The 22,201-nt window shown below is 46.3% G+C and overlaps 1 protein-coding gene across 14 annotated transcripts in view; it reads left to right on the top strand.

Annotated features, from left to right (window-relative positions):
* fgf14 (fibroblast growth factor 14) overlaps nt 1–22,201 on the top strand; it is a 510,234-nt gene that overhangs the window by 480,092 nt on the left and 7,941 nt on the right. The window lies entirely within an intron of this gene.

The raw sequence follows: 22,201 nt of genomic DNA, 5'->3' as shown, positions 1-22,201 counted from the left end.
CCAGTCCCACAAAAAACCAGGAGTCCCTTCCATGGGGTAGACCCAGCAAGATTCTGAGAGACAATGAACTGATGACATGGAATGTCCAGCAGAGAGTGTGGTCACACAGGCCCTCTGGTCACACCAGAACTCCTCATCTCCCCTTTCACTATCTCCTTCTCTTTCTCTCTGAAACCTGTCCCTGCTCTTCATCTCTGTCCCGTTCCCCTGGGAAAGAAGCTTCTTTGGAACACATTCTGGGATTTATCGTTGGTTGCCCTGACTGGTTGTGGACTCGCTCCAGCCAGTACTCTCTCAGCACAATTGCTTTACAATTTGTAGGGAATTCGTTACACCATCTCTGACCGTGACCACTGATATGCCACTGCTTTTCCAGGACCCTTTTCCCACTGCACATCAGTATTAAGTCACTGGCCTAGATCTGTCAAGACACATTATAACAAATTATTGGCTGCAGTCCGAGTGTGGGTAAACCTTTCTTTCCAGTCTTAACATATGCACCTTTTAAGCACTCACTCTCTTCAGAGGTATTAAATGCAGAGCAAAACAGCTGAGTAAATTAAAGTCGAAAACTCTCTCCTGGGGCTCTTTAGCTTCATGGTATTTTGATACATGAGGCAGCTGCTGGCTCTGTCTCTCCTTCTCTCTCTGCCTCTCCTTTCTCTCTTCACTCTCTTTCCCTTTCCCACTCTTTCTCTCTTCTATTTCTCTTTCTTTCCCTAGCTCTCCCTTCAACCACTCTCCCTCTCCCTCCTATTTCTTTCTTTCTCTAGCTTTCTCCATCCATTCTCCCTCTCTCCCTCTCTTTCTTCCATCTCTCTCTCTTTTTCTCTCTTACTTTCTCTCTAGCTCTCTCCCTAACTGCTCTCTTTCTCTCCCTGTTTCTTTCTCTAGGTCTCTCTCCCTCTCCATTCTATTTCCTTCTCTTTATCTAGCTCTTTCTCCAACCTCTCTCCCTCTTTCCTCTCTCTTCTATCTCTCTCGTGCTTTCTTTCTCTAGCTCTCTCCAATCACTCTCCCTCATTCCCTTTCTCTCTGTTTTTGCTTCTATCTTTGTTTTAGTCTCCAATGATGTTACCCCCTTCTCTCCCTCTCTCCCTCCCCTCTCTCCTCTCACTCTCTGTCTTTCCCCTCCCTCTCCCTCTCTCTCTCTCTCTCTCTCTCTCTCACACACACACACACATACATAAAAACATACAGTACATTGCTGAATTCAAAATTGGCAAACAACATAGAAATATTCTCAGAATAAGCCAATTTCCCTTTTTGCAATGACCTAGCAGTTTCCTCCTGACCGCTCACAGCAATCCTGCAGAACGCAGTAACAGAGGAGAGGGAGAAATTAAAATGTGACTCTGATTTCTGGTTACCAGGTGCCCAGATGACTGATGGCTCAGGCTCTCTCTCCTCCAGCAGTGTTTGACATCCATGAATATATTTAAGCTCTGCATTAATAGGACTGATTTCTCCCTCATACATGGCTGGAATCTAAAACACGAACAGTAAGAAGCAGGGGAACACCTCCTTTCCTATTCACCCAGTGTTCCTGATGGCACAGTGCACCATGGATCCCACCCATCAATCCAGCATCCTGTTTCATTTTCTAACGTCAGGCAGGAGACTCCGATGCCTAAAAACAGGAGTGGTCAGGATGAGAAACAGTCTCTTCCCCCAGGCCACTGGGCTTCTGAACTCCCTGCCGCATCGTGTCACCAGTTAATCTGTCCCATACCCTACAAAATTTAGTCTATACACGTTACTTTGTTATTCATGTGTGATCCATCTGGAGATTATATCCTTACATTCATCAGTTATCATGTGTTATGTGTACTACTGCACTTTACACCCTGGTTCAGAGAGAAGCTCTCTCATTTCAATATACATGATACAATTATATATGTTATACGAGGGGTGATTGATAAGGTAGAAGGAGTCGATTTTAGAAAACCTAGCACACTTTTTTTCAACATAGTCCCCTCCTACATGTACACACTTAGACCAGCGGTCGTGGAGACTTCTTTGTAGAACTGGTCCACAGCAGGGCTGATTGATAAGTTTGTGGCCTAAGGTAGAAGGGGATGAGTTATACAGCTCTCGTTACATGCTCGTGCGGTTCAACCCTTGAATGAAAATGCAGAAAGTTTGAAGTAAATAACTCATTCCTTCTACCTTGGGGCACGAACTTATCAATCACCCCTGCTGTGGACACTTCTGGAGGTCCAAGGTGCTGACTTCTAAAAAGAAGGAATCTGTATTCTCCACGACCACTGGACTAAGTGTGTAAATGTAGGAAAAATAAATGTGCTAGGTTCTCAAAAATTGACTCCTTCTACCTTAGGCCACAAACTTATCAATAACCCATCGTATATATGTATATATTTAAATGATAAGAATCTTAACCTGACTGGATTTCAGCTGTGGCTCGGTGACTGAGAGGAAATGTTAAATTGGTAAACTGGTGTATAATTGTCTCCTGTTCCAAGGTAGAGTAAAAATGATATTTTCCATGACATCCACACAGGCAATCTCATTACAACAGTGGGTTAAGGTACAGCATGGGATAACAACAACAGAATGCAGAATAAAGTGTAACAGTTACAGAGAAACTGCAGTGCAGGCAGACAATAAGGAGCAAGGTGATGACAAAGTAGATAGTTGACATTAGACAGAAATTTTGGGCCGAGACTATGGCAAAGTACTGTGCCGACACACTGTCGGTGTGTGGTACTGAGGGAGCGACACACTGTCGGTGTGTGTGGTACTGAGGGAGTGACACACTGTCGGTTTGTGGTACTGAGAGTGGGACACACTGTCGGTGTGTGATACTGAGGGAGCGACACACTGTCGGTGTGTGTGGTACTGAGGGAGCGACACACTGTCGGTGTGTGTGGTACTGAGGGAGCGACACACTGTCGGTGTGTGTGGTACTGAGGGAGCGACACACTGTCGGTGTGTAGTACTGAGGGAGCGACACACTGTTGGTGTGTGTGGTACTGAGGGTAGGACACACTGTCGGTGTGTGATACTGAGGGAGCGACACACTGTTGGTGTGTGTGGTACTGAGGGTAGGACACACTGTCGGTGCGTGATACTGAGGGAGCGACACACTGTTGGTGTGTGTGGTACTGAGGGAGCGACACACTGTCGGTGTGTAGTACTGAGGGAGTGACACACTGTCGGTGTGTGGTACTGAGAGTGGGACACACTGTCGGTGTGTGATACTGAGGGAGCGACACACTGTCGGTGTGTTGTACTGAGGGAGTGACACACTGTCGGTGTGTGTGGTACTGAGGGAGTGACACACTGTCGGTTTGTGTGGTACTAAGAGTGGGACACACTGTCGGTGCGTGATACTGAGGGAGCGACACACTGTTGGTGTGTGTGGTACTGAGGGTAGGACACACTGTCGGTGTGTAGTACTGAGGGAGTGACACACTGTCGGTGTGTGGTACTGAGAGTGGGACACACTGTCGATGTGTGATACTGAGGGAGCGACACACTGTCGGTGTGTTGTACTGAGGGAGTGACACACTGTCGGTGTGTGGTACTGAGGGAGTGACGCACTGTCGGTGTGTAGTACTGAGGGAGTGACACACTGTCGGTGTGTGGTACTGAGAGTGGGACACACTATCGGTGCGTGATACTGAGGGAGTGACGCACTGTCGGTGTGTTGTACTGAGGGAGTGACACACTGTCGGTGTGTGGTACTGAGGGAGTGACACACTGTCGGTGTGTAGTACTGAGGGAGTGACACACTGTCGGTGTGTGGTACTGAGGGAGTGACGCACTGTCGGTGTGTAGTACTGAGGGAGTGACACACTGTCGGTGTGTGGTACTGAGGGAGTGACACACTGTCGGTGTGTGGTACTGAGGGAGTGACACACTGTCGGTGTGTGGTACTGAGGGAGTGACACACTGTCGGTGTGTGGTACCAAGGGAGGGACACACTGTCGGTGTGTGGTACCGAATGAGTTCCCTTAAGCCAGCTCCGTCATGTGCAGTAGCCTCCCCAGCATCAAAAGGCAATGCCTCAAAAATGCAGATTTGATCATTATGGATCCCTCTACTGAGGGCTTTCTCTCTTCTCATTGCTACCATCAAGGAGGAGGTGCAGGAGCCTGAAGACACACACTCAAGGTTTTAGGAACACATTCTTTCCCTCTGCCATTGGATTTCTGAACGGACAATGAACCCATGAACACCATCTCACTATTTTTGCTGTCTTTTTATTTGCTGCTTTTTTAATTTGAATTTTATAACCATCGTATTTTCTATGTCTTGCACTGTACTGCTGCACAATACAACGAATTTCATGACATATGTCAATGATAATAAACCTGCACAGTGGGTTGCTGTGATCCTAGACATGCTGCCTGAAATGGTGGTAGGAGTTAATTCTACAGGGACTTTCAAGGGGGTGTTGGAAAAATTAATTTTTGACGTGGAGACCGCTGTTGAGAAGGCAGGGAAGTGGGAAAATTTATTGCTATAGGTTTAAGAGTCCAAGTGTCCTCCATAAATCTGACACAGAGCGCCTGAGGAACTCTGTGTACCCCGAGGCTATGTGAAACATCTGTAGGGCACTGGCTGCCATCTGTGCTCATGGTAAGGAGCTGATTACCCTGGTCATGGCTAAATTGGTCCGAGGTACAGCGAAAGGCTTTTGTGTGTGCGCCATTGAGGCAGGTGAATCCATACATTGAGGTAGTACAAGAGGAACAGCATTAACAGAGTGCAGAATAAAGTGTTACAGTTGCAGGGAAAGTGGAGCGCAGGCAGACAATAAGGTGCAAAAGCCACGAGGAGGTAGGTTAGTAGATGTAGAGCTCATCTTTGTTGTACAGGGGATCGCTTCAAGAGTCTTGTAACAATGGGGAGAAAGCTTTCCTTGAGAGTCACAGCGCATGTTCTCGAGCTTCTGTATCTTCATCCCAATGAAGATATTAAGGAGGGAGGATTCCGGGGTGAGAGGGCTTTTTGATGATTCCATTTCCATTCCGACATGTCAGTCCGTGGCCTCTACTGCTGCAATGAAACCCCACTCCAGTTGGAGGAGTAACACCTGATATTCCGTCTGGATAGCCTCCAACCTGATGGCATGAACACCGATTTCTCAAACTTCCGGTAATGGCTCCCCTCTCTCCTTCACCATTCCCCATTCCCATTTCCCTCTCTCACCTTAATCTCCTTACCTGCCCATCAGCTCCCTCGGGTGCTCCTCCTCCTTATCCTTCTCCCATGACCTTCTGTCCTCCCCTGTCAGATTCCCCCTTCTCCAGTCCTGTATCCCCAGCTCTTTACTTCACCCCTCCCTCTCCCAGTTTCACCTGTCACCTACTACCTTGTATTTCTTCCTTCCGCCCCGCCCTCCCCCCACCTTTTTACTCTGACTTCTCACCTTCTCCCTCCAGTCCTGTAGAAGGATCAGCCCATAACGTCGGCTGTTCCCTCCAATTCCATAGATGGCGCCTGGCCTGTTGGGTTCCTCCAGCATTGTGTGTGTGTTCCTTGATTATGCTGGCTGCTGTACTGAGGCAGTGGGAAGTGTAGACAGAGCCCCGTTTCCGTGATGAGCTGGGCTGCGTCCACAACTCTGCAATTACGTGGCCAGTCTTCCCCTGCATGGAAACTTCCTCTGTCCTGTAGCAGCTGGTGGTGTGTAAGCTGGACCCATGCATCGTGACATTGAAGAGAATTCCCTGCATCTGACTCTGTGGGAAGCTGTGATTTATGGCTTCTGTAGGAAGCACTTGCAGCAGGGAATCTCCTGGGTAACACACAGACATATAACTGCTCTGCTTATAAGGAATGACAATTCCCAGGAAATACGAGTTCAATCTAATTTATCCTGGCTCGCATTCTCTAGGGAATTAATATCCAAAACCAACAAAAGCCTTTAAATTAAATGCCGCGTTCACTAAAAATAGGTTTCCCCTTTCCCTTCCTCATGAATTTTCAGCACCAGGTTTTAATATGCATGCAGTGAACTCTGGTTAAAATGTACCTGGTTCTGGTCTGCACTGAACAGCAGAAAGCAGAGGCTCCAGTGAAGTTGCCAGCAGTAATGTAGCACTGTGAGGTGTTGTCAGCAAAGACCCATCACAGTGGGGATTCTTCCTCTAGATAAGGCAGGGCTGAGAGATGGAGGTGGCCTGACAGTGAAGCGGTTTGATGGGGGTCCGTGTAGAGATAATATTTCCATTAGCTAGGAAGACCAGAGCTATAAAATAACATAGTCATTAAAAAAATCAAATCGAGAGTTCAGAAGAACTGGAGAGTGGAGAGAGAAAGACTGGGAGAGAGAAAACATAGAACATAGGAGAGAAGGAGAGAGAGTGAGTGTGAGAGAGATGGATAGATAGATAGAGAAAGAGAATGGGAGAGAGAGTGAGAGTGTGTGAGAGAGAGATGGATAGATAGAGTGAGAGAGAGAAATAGATAAATAGAGAGAGACTGTGAGAGAGAGATAGATGGATAGATAGAGAGAGAAAGTGTGAGAGAGAGAAGATAGATAAATAGAGAGTGTGAGAGAGAGAGAGATAGATGGATAGAGATAGAGTGTGAATGTGAGAGAGAGATGGATAGAGAGAGAGAGTGAGAGAGAGAAATAGATAAATAGAGAGAGACTGTGAGAGAGAGATAGATGGATAGATAGAGAGAGAAAGTGTGAGAGAGAGAAGATAGATAAATAGAGAGTGTGAGAGAGAGTGAGTGTGAGAGAGAGAGAGATAGATGGATAGAGATAGAGTGTGAATGTGAGAGAGAGAGGGAGAGAGAGAGAGAGAGAGTATATAACAATACAGCACAGTGCAGGATCTTCAGCCCAGCATGTTGTCTGACCTATATAACCCTACTCCACAGTGTATCTACACCCTACATCCATGTGCCTATCTGAGTCCCTAATGTATTTGCCTCTAACACCACCGTTGTCAGGGCATTCCACTCTCAGGGAAAAATCTTACCTCTGATCCCCCTCAGTATGCTGTTCTCCACTCACCTTAAATGAATGTTAAACAGGGAGCGAGCGAGGCAGAGGGTGGGGAAGAAAGGGAGAAGGATTCACTGAGTGATCACAGCATGGAGTGAGGCAGAAAACCCACAGCTAATTCTGGCCTTCTCCTCTCCCCTCCTCACATGTCTGACCTGGTCACAGGTTATGTCTAGTGAAAGTACATTAATCTTCATTTTCTCTCTTCCCCACTCTCCTTCAGGAAAGATGTCAAGGGCCAAGGGTGGGTGTGGAGGAGATCGATAGGATTGTCTCGGGGATTCTGATGAAGGATGCTGATCATCACCAAATCACCCCTTGACCTTTTTCTATTCCTAGAAGGGTGGGGGGGGGGTCTCCCTCCTTGGAACGGAAAAATGTCGAGGGGAAATTTGGTGAAGGTCGAGAGGTAGAGTGTTGTGCATCAGGAGAGACCGTCTCCAGAATGTGAAGGCACAGCGTGAAGGTCCTACAGTTGAGATGAATTGTAATGCCTCTGGGGTCAGCTAAATCTGCACAAAGCAGGGATGCTCGTGGGCTTTGAAGCTGTTCTAATCATTGGACAAGCCTGTTTGTTCTGCACAGTGCACTTGTTTGGGTAAAATTGGCTTTTTAACAGCCACAGGAAGACCTGGTGTTGTCTCACAGGATCAGTAATTCAGCAGCTCCCCTGCCCCTCTGTCCCTGTCTCAGCTGATGGACTTTGCCAGCTTTCACAGTCTGCATCAAAGGTTCATGTTTCCAGCTTGTTTAACCCTACTACAGTCCCGTCTGTTCAATACGACCATCTCCTGACTGGAATAAAGCTCCTCGGTAAATAAGGACCGTGTTTTTCTATAGCACCCCTTCCAACCTCAGGATATGTCACTAATGAGGTTAGACACACTTGGGTTGTTTTCTCTGTAGTGTTAGAGGCTGAGGGAGACTTTTCTGAAACATAGAAACATAGAATTCTACAGCACATTACAGGCCCTTCAGCCCATAATGTTGTGCTGACCACGTAACCTACTCTAGAAACTGCCTAGAATTTCCCTCCCGCAGAGTCCTCTATTTTTCTAAGCGGTTTATAAGATGATGAGAGTAGGGTACACAGTCATGATCTGTTTTTGCAAGGGTAGAAATATCAAGTACATGCATTTACAGTGAGAGAGAGAAAGATCAAAAGAGATGTCGGGGATGGGGTGGGGGGGAGCTTTTTACACAGAGAGTGGTTGGTGCCTGGAATGGGCTGCTGGAGGTGAAGGTGTTTGAGGCACATTTGTGAATATGCAGCGTCCGGATGAAGAGTCTCGATGGAAATGTTTCGAGGGCTTATTCCTTACCATGGATGCTGCCCAAGCTGATAAGTTCCTCCAGCATTTTTTATGTGTCACTCTGGATTTGCGGCACCTGTGGGATCTCTGGTGTTTACCGATATGTAGGGAATGGGGGGTGGATATGGATCATGGGCAGGTAGGAGGGAGGCAGTTGAATTTTGTATCATGTCCAGCACAGACCCTGTGGGCTGAAAGGCCTTTTGCTGTGTTGTACTATTCTGTGTTCTACGTATGCTAATCAGTGCCAATGTGTTGCTGAGGGAAGTGCCCAGAGTAACATTCTGAATGCCATTTTTAGATAAGAAATGGATTCAATTTTTTTTTAACAATAGCAAAGCCGGAACTGTAATTATTCACAAAGAAAAATAAGGACAATTGGAAATCTGACTAATCTGGGCAAATCTTCCAAGAGAAAGGGGCAGCGGATAGATTTTGTTCGGCGCTGCCTGAGACAGGAAGGTGTCAGTGGTGTGCAGCGGGGAGTGAAGGTAAATTCCACCGGCGCTTTGAATTCTGCAGTGCCTGAAGGTCACAGACGTACAGCTGAATCGGAGGGTTAATGCGACTGTAACACGTCGCTCCGTGGGGGCGCCTTCGGGATTTGCCCAGCCAGTGTGTTCGCAGGTCACTGTGGGGGCGCGGAGCAGAAATTAACCTACTTCCCCAGGGGTTTGGAGCAAAAATATGAGGAGCCGTAGCAGCGAGGGTTTCTCCGGGCTGCTGCCTGTGGCTGGACACCAGCTTCTTCCGGCAGCCGAGGACCGACGAAAACCCGAGGGAGGGGAGGGGGGGAAGCGGGAGGCTTCAGGAAAATAACTCTGTCCCGGCTTCATCAGCCGAGAGTCCATCAATCCCCGGCACCCCGCTGCGGAAACCCAAAGCAGTGATTTGAGCGTTGAAGTACTTCAGTAAATCAAGAAATGCCTCTCTGCATAATTCAAAGCATATTAAAGGTGTGCGTGAGGAGAAAGGTTTAAGCAACAAGATTAAAAGTGTACATAAACGGGTAAAGAAGAAAAGAATGGCTGCGGCGTACGGAAGGAACAGAGGAGATGTGACGGTTGGGGAAGCCCTGTCAAACGGACAGCATGGGGACGATGGGTTGAACAGCTTTGCGGATGCTTTGGGGTGTAAAAGTAAATTCCCAGATTGTAATTGTGTACTTCACCCCCATAACAAAATATCCCACGTCATCTTAGTACCAGACGAGAAGGGGGCAAGAGCATATTGTACCCAGAGACCTCACTCAGCGTTCCCCCAGGCAAGGTGGCATCTCTTCCTTCCAAACCATGGTTGTTATATCTTTCTCAGCAGAATTGAAAAGTGGGTGTGTAATCACTCTCTCCCCAGGAATCCAGAAACAGGAGCAAAGTTGGTGAAATTAATCAGCAAGGTCTGATGAGTGCATACAGCAAATCTCTTTGGCCAGCGTCCATCCACCCTAACTAGTGCTTAACCAGGTTCCATCCATCTCAACTAGTGTTTAACCAGGATCCAAATTCCCTAACTTGTGTTTAATGGGGTTCCAGCTGTCCTCACCGGAGTTTGACCAGAGTCCAACTACCCTATCTAGTATTTGACCAGCTGTGCCTTTGGTTATACTAACTAAACCTCTGCACATCTGACCTCTGTAAAACCCACAGGCTGATTTTGACCACAGAGAAACTTCAAAAATACAGCATAAAGAGGCCATTCAGCCCTGCTCTTCTATTTCACTATCCAATGCAACCACAGCTGCTCCTCAAGCCCAGGGCCGCACTCCCATTCTCCAACCCCCTCAATGTCATTAGACTCCAGAAATTTACTTGTCACCTTCATTCTGAAATTATCGATAAATTATGGAAACTGAGGTTGTGCAATCATCCCTTGGTGAGAAGAGGTAGGTTGTGTGAGGATGGATTAATTGATCAACTGTCTGTCTTTCAGTCAGAGTCTTGTGCCTTAAGATGCAAACTGAGCTACCTGGGTGTCAGGAACCCAGTGCTGATTGTAACATTATCTTTGAAAGCAGAAGTGGCAACAGACAGCGTGTGTAATTGGTTGAGGGTCTAGCACTCAGCAGAGTCACCAGCACGTATAGGTAGCACCTCAGTCGCACAGATTCAGAGACCTTGTGGGGTTAGTGGTGATTGTCCATTGTGACCTACAATGGCAGGAAACTTGTGCAGGGAAGTTTTTAAAGTGAAAAGGCTGTTGCACCGGGGCCTGCCTGTGTGGAGTCAGAATCAGAATCAGGTTTATCATCACTGTATTGTATGAAATTTGTTAAAGCTTGAGAACACATGCCACCAGGTTCAAGGACAGCTTCTATCCTATGGATCTCTCATATGATAAAGATCAACTCTTCATCTCCTAATCTATCTTGACTTGGCCTTTGCACCTCATTGTCTACCTGCACTGCCCTTTCTCCGTAATGAACACCACATTCTGGTGTTGTTTACTTTTCCTTTTGTACCGCCTCAATGCAAGCAGCTACTACACCTTGCCAGGCAGGCTAAACCAGGTGAGGGTAGCTGGCAGCCTCATACCCGGGTGAGATAAGGGCATGCCTGTCCTGGCAGGTGAAGCCAGCTCCAGCGGTTGGACCAATGCGATCTTCAGTGAGGTCCGATGACTAGGAAGGTGGCAGTGCAATGCTCTGTGGAGAGCGGTGGGCATGACAAGGCACAGAGGACATTACGTCATCCCCTGCAGTCAAGGAAGACCCCATTTGTAATACTTGTTCATACCACTGGACCCAGACTTCTGAGGTCAAGAGAGTGGAACTGCCCCAGTGCAACGGCCTTTTCACTTTAAAAACTCTCCTGCACAATTTTTCTGCCATTGGAGGTTCCAACAGACAATCACCACTAACTCCTTGTACTTTGGTATTGAATGATCTGTCTGGACGGCTTTTTGCTTCATGTGTGACAATGAGGAACCCCTAACAACACACTACCCTCTGAAATAAAGTTTCACACAGGCACCCAGCAAAACATGGAATGCATTCTGTATTTTGGGAATCCCTCTTGTCAAAGGCAGGCATGGTCGGTGACATTCATCTCCACTTTCAACCCTACAGATAGCTTTGGGTTGATTGAGAGAAGGAGCATTTGAAGATCGCCTGTCAGCAGTGACCCCTGCCCTCCTGTACAGTTCTGAGGGCTGGGCTATTTACAGCAGGCACCTCAAGGCACTGGAAAAATTCCAGCAATGCTGTCTTCTTAACCTCAACCAAATCCACTGTGAGGTTAAGCGAACCGATGTCAACATTCCCTCCTCGACCTTCTCCTCCAGTTTCAAGACCCTGGTCACACACAGCTGGCTATGTTGAGTAAAGCACGTAACCTGCATTCCTGACACCAGATTCCCGAAACAGACACTCTATTCTGAGCACTGTCACAGCCGGAGATCACCAGCCCTGGCAGTTGGAACAGTTCAGAGTCTTGTTGAAAGAATGCAATACCCCCACTGACACTTGGGAACCTCTGGCCCACGGGCAGTCAGCGGAGTAGGTGAACCCAGGATGGTACTGAGAACCTCGTGGCTATGTATTGGGAGAGCACAGAGAGCCCTGTGAGCACGTACAGGGAGACTAAAGAACGCGACACCAGGGTTACGAAGAGCCGATGGAAGAGACCAGAGGGGCAAATTCGGGATCGTTTTGAGCCGGTGAGCCGGACTACATTCAAGGATTCGTCAGCAGACCTAAATGAACGTGGCACAGTCATCACTGACTTCACAAGGACACGTGTGGATGGGTGTGTACCCACTGAAACAGTCCGAGTCTTCCCCCATCTAGCTGACCAGGAAGAACGAGGTCACCCGCTGAAGGTGTGGCCCTTAGGGCTGGCTAAGAAGTTTAGATACAATCTGCAGAAGGCCCCTAGCCTACCAAACCCTATCTGTGGAATGAAGGCTGATCTCCTATGGAAGCGAATCAGCCCCCATCTTGTGGCACTGCCGTAGAAGAAAACTTCTCAAATTTTGGGAACAACTTTCTCCACTCTGCATGTCAGATTACTGAATGGACCATGAACACTACATATTTATTTTACTCTTTTCCACTTTTTTTTGTTAACTTGTAACTTGCCCTGTGCTGCTGCCATAAGACAACATGCGTCAGTGATAATAAACCTGACTCTCATTCTGTTGAAGAGAGTAAAAGCAGATTGCAGGAGGACAGGTCTGCTGTCGGCCGTGTCCACTGACATTTCCCAGGCTTGGAGAGCAGAAAGTTCCTCCAAGTAAAAGCCACAAGCACAACATTTTGTATCAATACTTAATTAGTGAAGCATGCAAGCTCATAGGTTTGTCAGGGATGTCGCTCAACTTACTGTCCTGCGATATTTATCCATTTTGTAGGACAGCAGTGGAGTAGGAAGTTGGTTTATGTGTTTTGGGAAGAGGAAGATGAGAGAGCAGAGAGATCCCTAGGGAATCCTTTAGTCAGGCCAACTGTGTGGTAAAGCAGTCTCTAAAATACCCAGGATTCCTACATCACGGCCACCTTTGGTGCTAAATTTAAGACTACATTCTGTTATTTTAGCTAACTGTGACTAATCTAAATTTAATCTCAGAGATACCCGATCTCCACGCATATGCTGTTTGTTGCATGCCTCTCTTGTTAGTACATGACTCGTCAAGTAATCCACTAATCCCTATTGCGGCAGGTTGGCCTCTCCTCCATTCATCTCTTGCATCTTATTATTTCTAGTTTCTCTCTTGTTTCTTTGAGTCATAGAGACACACACACAGAAACAGGATATTCGGCCCACTAAAACCGTGCCAGTCATCAACCACCCATTTACACTAATCCCATTTCATTCTCCCCCAGATTCTACCTCTCACCCACACGTTAGGGCTAATTCACTGTGGCCAATAAACTACTGATCCACACATCTTTGGGTTGTGGACAAACCTGGAGTAGATGGAAGAAACTCAGGAGAGAACGTGCAAACTCCACATAGGCAGCACGCAGGGTCAGGATTGAACCTGGACTGCTGGAGCTGTGAGCCAGGGGGTTCCACTAACTGTGGCACTGTGCCATCTGAAGCTTCAGTTGCACTTTAGTTTGGAGACCTCCGTCCATTGACACATATTCATTCGATGAACAGTTTCAGCACAACACTCACACACATGCTGCATTAAATACACTGAACCATCCAACAATGGAGTCTGTTACCGCAGCAAGCAGGGTGGCTCTTCAAATGAGATCACAGGTGGAGGTAAGAAGCAAAATGCTGAGGCTTTGGAAGGCGTGGGTCAGACCACACCTGGAGTATTGAGAAGAGTTTTGGGCCCCTTATCTAAGAAAGGATGTGCTGGCATTGGAGAGGGTCCAGAAGAGATTCACAAGAATGATCCCAGCATGAAAGGGTTAACTTAAGAGTAGCATTTGATGGCCCCTGGGCCTGTACTCACTGGAGTTTAGAAGAATGAGAGGGGACTATCAAATATTGAAAGGTCTACTGTAGATATGTTGGACGTGAAAAGGATGTTTCCAATTCGGGGGGGGGGGGGGCGGTGGTTCTAAGACTAGAGAGCACAGCCTCAGAATACAATTTCATCCCTTTAGAACAGTGACAAGGAGGAATTTCTTTGGCCAGAGCGTGGTGAATCTGTGAAACTAATTGCCACAGATGGCTGTGGAGGCAAAGTCAGTGGGTATATTTAAAGTGGAGATTGGTAAGCTCTTGATTAGTAAAAACAAGAAAGGGTGTGGGGAAAAGGCAGGAGAATGGGGTTGAGAGGGATAATAAATCAGAGCTGAGTCAATGGGCCAAATGGCCTAACTCTGTTCGTATGTCTAATGGTCTTAAAGCCATTTTCCTGGGGTTATACTACAATTCTCATGGAGAGTTAGCAGGGGATGGAGTAGTCAAGATGTGGGTAGGTCACAAGCAGGTGTAAAAATAAGATAGTAGCAGTGTGGATTATATCTTCCCCAATATCAGCTGGAAGATTACTGTGTGAATGACACAGAGGGGGTAGGAATTTTAAAGACTTCTACCTGAGAAGGAATGATCTTGGATCTAATCTTCGGGAATGTAGCGGTCAAGGAGTGGGAATGCCAGTCGGAGAACACTTCCGAGAGAGTGACCATAACTCTGTAGTTTTATGTTTGGTATGGACAAGGAAAAGGAGAGACTGGAAATTAATGTCCTGAATTAAGGGAAGGCTAATTGTTTTTCATAGACTGGGAGCAGGTAGGCCGACTAGTGGGAGGCTTTCAAAGATAGGATATCAGGAGTTCAGAGTCAGTGCATTCCTATAATGGTGAAGGCCAAGGGAACCCCGAATGTCAAGAAGCAGCACAGTAGTGTAGTGGTTAGCACAACACTTTACAACGCTAGATGTGAGATCGGATTCCATTCCTGCTGCTGACTGTAAGGAGTTTGCACTTTCTTCCTGTGACCTTGTGCCCTTCCTCCAGGTGTTCCGGTTTCCTTACACATTTCAAGATGGTGGCAGCAGCGTGACAACACTTGCGGGATTCCCCAGCACATTCCTGACGCAAGTGACACATTCCACTGAACATTTCAGTGCTTTGATATAGATGTCACAAATAAAGTGACTCTTTCTTTCTTTCACATGTAGCGCAGGATCAGAGAAACAAAAACAGGACTGGCTCTCCGGGACTAAAGAATGTGTTGATCTTTGCTTAAAATATTGGGAAAGTAAAGTGGGGGCACAAAGTGTCACTGCTGGGCAATTTTGGGAAAATCACAAAGCATTTTCTCAGTTACACGAAAGACAAGAGGGTGGATAGCAGAACCCATTAGAAACCAAAAGGGAATCAGTCTGTGGAGTTGGATGACAGTGAGAGGTCCTAAACAAGTACATCTTACCTCTAATCGGAGAAGGCCATTGTAGATGCAGAAAGCCATCACTATGGAAAAGGATCTTGGTGATTGTAGTGATGACTTTAAGCAGACTGAAAAGCTTAAGCATATAGATGTTAAGAAAGGGGATGTGCTGGAGCTTTTAGAAAGCATCAAGTTGGATAAGTAGCCAGGACCAGATGAGATGTACCCCAGGATACTGTGAGAGGCAAGGGAGGAGATTGCTGAGCCTCTGTCGATGATCTTTGCATCATCAATGGGGACAGCAGAGGTTCCGGAGGATTGAAGGATTGCGAATGTTGTTCCTTTATTCAAAAAAGGGAGTAGAGATAGCCCAGGAAATTATAGACGAGTGAGTCTTACCTCAGTGGTTGGTAAGTTGATGGAGAAGATCCTGAGAGGCAGGAATTATGAACATTTGGAGAGGTATAATATGATTAGGAGTTGTCAGCATGGCTTTGTCAATGGCAGGTCATGCCTTACAAGCCTGATTGAATTTTTTTGAGGATGTAACTAAACACAATGATGAAGGAAGATCATTAGATGTAGAGTATATGGATTTCAGCAAGGCAGTTGACAAGGTACCCCATGCAAGGCTTATTGAAAAAGTAAGGAGGAATGGGATCCAAGGGGACATTGCTATGTAGATCCAGAACAGGCTTGCCCACAGAAGGCAAAGAGTGGTTGTAGGCAGGTCATATTCTGCATGGAGGTCAGTCACAGGGATCTGTTCTGGGACCCTTACTCTTCGTGATTTTTATAAATGACCTGGATGAGGGTGGAAGGATTGGTTAGTAAGTTTGCTGATGACACAAATGTTGGAGGTGTTGTGGATAGTGTGGAGGGCTGTCAAAGGTTACAGCGCCACATTGATAGGATGCAAAACTGGGTTGAGAAGTGGCAGATGGAGTTCAACCCAGATAAGGGTGAAGTCGTTCATTTTGGTAGGTCATATATGATGGCAAAATATAGTATTAATGGTAAGACTCTTGGCAGTGTGGAGGATCAGAGGGATCTTGGGGTCCGAGTCCATAGGATGCTCAAAAGCAGCTGCACAAGTTGACTCTATGGTTAAGAAGGCATATGGTGTCTTGGCCTTCATCAATTGTGGAATTGAAGTTAGGAGCTGAGAGGTAATGTTGCAGCTATATAGGACCTGGTCAGACCCCACCTGGAGTACTGTGCTCAGTTCTGGTTGCCTCACTACAGGAAGGATGTGGAAGCCATAGAAAGGGTGCAGAGGAGATTTACTAGGATGTTGCCTGGATTAGGGAGCATGCCTTATGAAAACAGGTTAAGTGAACGCAGCCTTTTCTCTTTGGAGCGTTGGAGGATGAGAGATGACCTGATAGAGGTGAATAAGATGATGAGAGGCATTGATCGTGTGGATAATCAGAGGCTTTTTCCCAGGTCTGAAATGGTTGCCACAAGAGGACACAGGTTTAAGGTGCTGGAGAGTAGGTACAGAGGAGAGGTCAGGGGTAAGTTTTTTACTCAGAGAGTGGTGAGTGCGTGGAATGGGCTGCCGGCAATGGTGGTGGAGGCAGAAATGATAGGGTCTTTTAAGAGACTTTTAGATAGGTACATGGAGCTTAGTAAAATAGAGGGCTATAGGTAAGCCTAGTAATTTTTAAGGTAGGGGCATGTTCAGCACAACTTTGTGGGCCAAAGGGCCTGTATAGTGCTGTAGGTTTTCTATGTTTCTAAAGCAGGGAATGGGACACTGGAATTCCAGAACAAATTGCCATTGAAGAGGAAGGATCAGGTATCTTAGTGGGTTTTCCAGTGGATATGGTGGCATGGTAGCGTAATAGTCTGTACAACCTCATCAGAATCAGAATCAGAATCAGACTTTAATCGCCAAGTACCTGTGCACATACAAGGAATTTACTTCCGGCAGATGTTGTCTCTCTGCTCATAACAATAATAATGATAAATATAAATGAAAATATAGATTATACATACAAGTAGTGCAATCCAAGTAATAGTTAGCCGACAGTTAACCGGCAGTTAACTGTTCAGGTTTGACTCAAGCCGCTGCCTGCAAGGACTTCACACGTTTTTTTCCGTGACCAGCTGGGTTTCCTTTGGTTGCTCCAGTTTCCTCCCTCCATCCAGTGACGTACAGGTTGGTAGGTTAATTGGTCATCGTAAAATGTCCTGTAATTAGGCTGGGATTAAATGGGGGGATTGCTGGGAGAAGGGCCTATTTGGCACTGTATCTCGATAGATGAGCAAATACAGAAAGAACGAAATCCCCGATTAGAAATAGCCTCAGCTGATGGGCATTGCAGGGGGAAGGAGACTGCAGGAGCCCAACAGAGATTTTCAGATCTTGCCCATGACACCAAATCCCATCAAACGAATTTTAAACAAAACACTATGGCCATTTGGTGCATAATCCCACAGATAACAAGGTGACCAGCTAACCTGTTGTTGTGACATTCATCGAGGGGTGTACTGTGCCCAGAATCTTTTCCTCATCAGAATCAGCTTTATTAACACTGACATATGTTGTGAAATTTGATGTTTTGCAGCAGCAGTACATTGCAGTAAATAAAACATACTATAAGTTACAATAAGAAATATATATATAAAAACAAGCAAGAAGTGCAAAAAGAGAGGAAAAAGTAATGAAATCGTGTTCATGGGTTTGAGGACCATTCAGAAATATGATGATGGAGGGGAAGAAGTTGTTCCTAAAATGTTGAGTGTGGGTCTTCAAACTGCTGTACCTCCCCCTTGATGGTAGTAATGAGAAGAGAGCATGTTCTGGGTGGTGGGAGTCCTTAATGATTGATGCAGCCTTTTGGAGTAATGATAGGCGAATGTTAAGTGTTCCACTGAGGGAACGTGCAGGTCTCCACACTCCATGCCATCTATCCATCCATATATACATCTATCTATCTCTCACACACCACGAAATAATTCCGCCCAACAAGGATCAAAGACATGCAAGCCTATATTACCTTCTGCGAATCAAAGTATACCCCTCCTGGATTTCGGCACATTTTATTCAAAGTTCAAACATTCCACTTAGATTTATTATCGATGTACCTGTGTCAACATGTACAACCCTGAGGTTCATTTCCTTGCAGGAAATTGACAGTAGAACAAAGGAATACACATAAACAAAGACTGACAAACAAACTGCAAATACAAAAGTATAAATAGATAGATAAATTTTGAAAATTTGAGTTGTAGAGGTGCTGAAAGTGAATCTATAGATTGTGGAATCAGTTTAGTGTTGCGGTGACGATATCCCCACTGGTTCAGGAGCCTGAAGGTTAAATGGTAGTAGCTGTTCCTGAACCTGGTGGCATGGGACTGAGAGTCCCGAACCTCCATCCGGATGGTAGCAGCAAGAAGAGAGCGTGGCCTGGGTGCTGGGGGTCCTTGGATAATGGATGCTTCTTTCTTTTGGCACACTCCTTGTAAATGCGTTCAGTGATGGGGAGGGCTGTTTCTGTGATGGACTGAGCTGTATCTATCATTTATTTGTAAGCTTTTACATTCCTGGACATCAGTGTTTCCATACCAGGCCGTGATGCAATTGTCAGGATAGTCTCCACTGTGCATCTATAGAAATTATAAAGAAAATAACTTTGAATAGTATTTTTGCTCTCCACCTCATTTATAAGTTAATTGGGTTCATTTAAAATGTAAATAAATCTATTTCATGCCCTGAATTTTCATGGTGAAGGTTATGAACAAAATTATTGAGAAAGATTCCAACAGACTGTACCTTTGTAGGCACTCGTCACATCATACATGCAGAGCTTTAACATTTGGGAATATCCTTCAACTCCGGCATAAAGGAGATTTTGTCTATTGACCCTTTAGATAAACAGAGCTCCAGCTATTGTACAAGCCGGAGAGCTAATACTCCAGCTAATAATGCCCATCGTGGTGTACATGGTGATATGTATGCACCAAGTGTGCAAAATCCAAACTGCAATTAGAAGATAAGGCTATTATCTTTAATGAAAGAGCCGATAGAGACACGGGGCATGGCTGGCTGGAAGATGAATCAGGCATGGGAGGAAAGCGAAGAAGAATGTCTTTCCAAAGTCAGATGTCGTAGAGCAGGGTATTAATATTAATTTTTGTTGGTGTGTGTGAACAAGTGCTTAATGTGTATGTACATACTATGAATATGTATGTATGTATAATGAATGTGTGTGTATGATGAACAGAGGAACACTGTTTTGATTGGCAGTATCCTTGTATGCTTGAATGATAATTAAACTTGATTTGATCTAATGCTCTCCAGTGTTGTGCTTTAGCATAATTAACAATTTATTATAAAAGGCTAAAAATAATGTTATAGAAATACTATAGGAAATACTTCTATTCAGTGCTCTTGCAAGCAGAAAGGCCAGGCACAGAGAATGGATCCTGTGCTCAGACCTCACGAGACAGCTGGTCAGATTTCTGTATCAAATCCTAGGACTTTGTCAAGCCATGGCTTCGCTGCTCCAGTGACTCTGGATCAATCCTGACCTCCGGCACCTTCCTGTGACCGCGTGGGCTTCCTTTGGGTGCAGTCGGCAGACGCTGGAAATCCGAGCAACACACACAAAATGCTGGAGCATTGATGGGAAAGAGTACAGTCGATGTTTCAAACCGAGACCCTTCATCAGGACTGGGGGGTGAAAGATTGGCGTACATGCCGTCAGGTTGGAGGCTACCCAGACAAGGTGTTGCTTCTCCAAACCGAGTGTGTCCCATCGCAACAGTAGAGGAGGCTATTGACTGACACCTATCACCTTGTGTTTCTTCCTCACCTTCCTCTTCCTTATTTTCTTCAGTCCTGCCGAAGGATCTCGGCTCGAAACGTCGACTGTTCACGCGTTTCCATAGATGAGGCCTGGCCTGCTGAGTTCCTCCAACATTCCGTGTGTGTTGCTTCCATTGGGTGCTCCAGTTTCCACCCGCATCCTGACAAAGTCAGTTCTGGGAGCTCGGCTGGCCACTGTAAATCGCCCCTATAGTGTAGGATCTGGGGAGAGCTGATGTGGGAATACAGGGAGACTGCGGCAGAAGCAAAGCTTGATGGGCTGAAGGGCCTGTGAATTCGGGTGAGCCTACTGTCACTACACAAGAGTAGTGATGTATAATCACTGTTGTGATAAATGAAGCAAGCCTGCCAGATTGGGAACAGCAAGCCCGCAGGCACACAGCACTGTGGTAATGACGGGTTATAGTGATGCCAGTTGGGGGGGGAGGTGTTGAATATTAATACATAACACCTCAAACGTTGTAGCCCTTCCTCTGCAGTGTTTCCTGAATCCAAAGACTGGTGGTTCAGCCCTCATTCGGGGAGTTAAGGCCCAGAGAGAAGGTCTGTGCGATGCTGAGAGGGTGCCGCATTGTAAGGAATGCCATCTTTTGGCTGAGACCATGAACTAATTCACTCAGATGGATATGATGCTTGGGCACAGGATCAGAACTCAGGGACCTGGGACAAATCCATCAACGTGCATTGAAAGCAGAGTGGAAAGTACCCAGGTTTGCCGCTGACGCCGTGATAGACAGGAGGACGTGTTGTGGTGAGACGTTTGCGCTCTGCCACAGAACAGAGAAGCCAGCCCGTGGTGTAGTGGCATCCACACCGGACTTCGAGGCGAGCGGACCCGCGTTCGAATCGGGCCAACCCCTCGCAGGCTTTCCATTCACGCTGGGTTGAGTGAACCTAGCAACTCGACCTCATAAAAAACAGACAAATGGCAAGTTTGCCGCCGGATGCGCCACAAGGCGTGAGGAGGAATAACAACAGCAGAACATAGATGGGTTAAGTGAGGGAGCAAAACGTCGGCAAATGTGGGGAAGTGTGAGCTTAGGCACGTCGGTGAGAGGAATCAAAGAGCAGCTGGAGAGAGCTTGCAGATGAGAGGAGTTCAGAGGCATAAAACCATAAGTCAATCCAGTATGACAGAATTAGGCCATTCAGCCCATTGAGTCTGCTGATTTACTACCCCTCTCAACCCCATTCTCCTGCCTTCTCTCTGTAACCATTGATGCCCTTACAGATCAAGAACCTATTAACCTCCACTTTAAATATACCCAGTGACTTAACCTCCACAACCATCTCTGGCAATGAATTCCACAGATTCCCCACTAATTAAAAGCTAAAGGAATTCCTCCTCACCTCTGTTCTAAAGGGATGTCCCTTTTTCTGAGGCTGTGCCCTCTGGTCCTAGACTCCCCTACAATAGGAAACATCCATTCCACATCCATTCTATCTGGATGCCCTAGCACATGGATCACAAAAAATTTGCAAGCTGCTGCAAAAAGTGTTTAGAGAAGCAAATAGCAGCTTGGCCTTTGTAGTAGAGATAATGGAGTCTCAAAGCAGAGAAGCCTTGAAATAGTGGTACAGAGCATTGGTGAGATCACACACCCATCCTTTCCTTTAAAAACGGTTTTATTTACATTGGAGGCTGTGATGTGGTGAATCTCTCTAATTCATTTTTCCTGGGGGGGGGGGGGTATGAGTCTGGAGACTGGACCACCAGGAGGGAGTCTGTAGATAAATTTTTGAAAGATCGGAGAGCTGAGGGCCCAGGTAGGCTAGCCATGATCACACTGAGTGACAGTGCGGAGTTGAGTGACCAGTTCCAGCTCCGGATTTGCTGTGCCCATGCTGACCAACATTATAACCCTTTGCACCAAGAGAAACCTGGCCTTCTTGTCTATCTCCCCATTACCTCTCACCCATTCGACCTTGTCAGAATTTTAATTTTCCTTTCATAATTGCATTTTAGTTCTATTTTCAGTGTTACATTTTATTTATATATTTATTTAGAGATGGCAGTGTGGAACAGGCCCTTCGCAGCCAAGAAGCTGCACTGCCTAGCAACCCACCTGTTTAACCCTAGTCTGATCACAGCACAACTTACAATGACCAATTAACTAACTAACCAGTACGTCTTTGGAAAACTGGAGCCCCCAGGGAAAACCCACGCGCTCACGGTAAGGACGTGCAAACTTCTCGCAGGTAGCCTCGGAATTGAACTTTGAACTCCGACACCACAAGCTGTAATAGCGTTGCACTAACGTCTATGCTACCA

The sequence above is a fragment of the Hypanus sabinus genome, chromosome 5, assembly GCF_030144855.1.
Source record: "Hypanus sabinus isolate sHypSab1 chromosome 5, sHypSab1.hap1, whole genome shotgun sequence".
Lineage (NCBI taxonomy): Eukaryota > Metazoa > Chordata > Chondrichthyes > Myliobatiformes > Dasyatidae > Hypanus > Hypanus sabinus.
The sequence above is the reverse complement of the archived record's forward strand: the minus strand, read 5'-3'. Positions and strand labels throughout refer to the sequence as shown.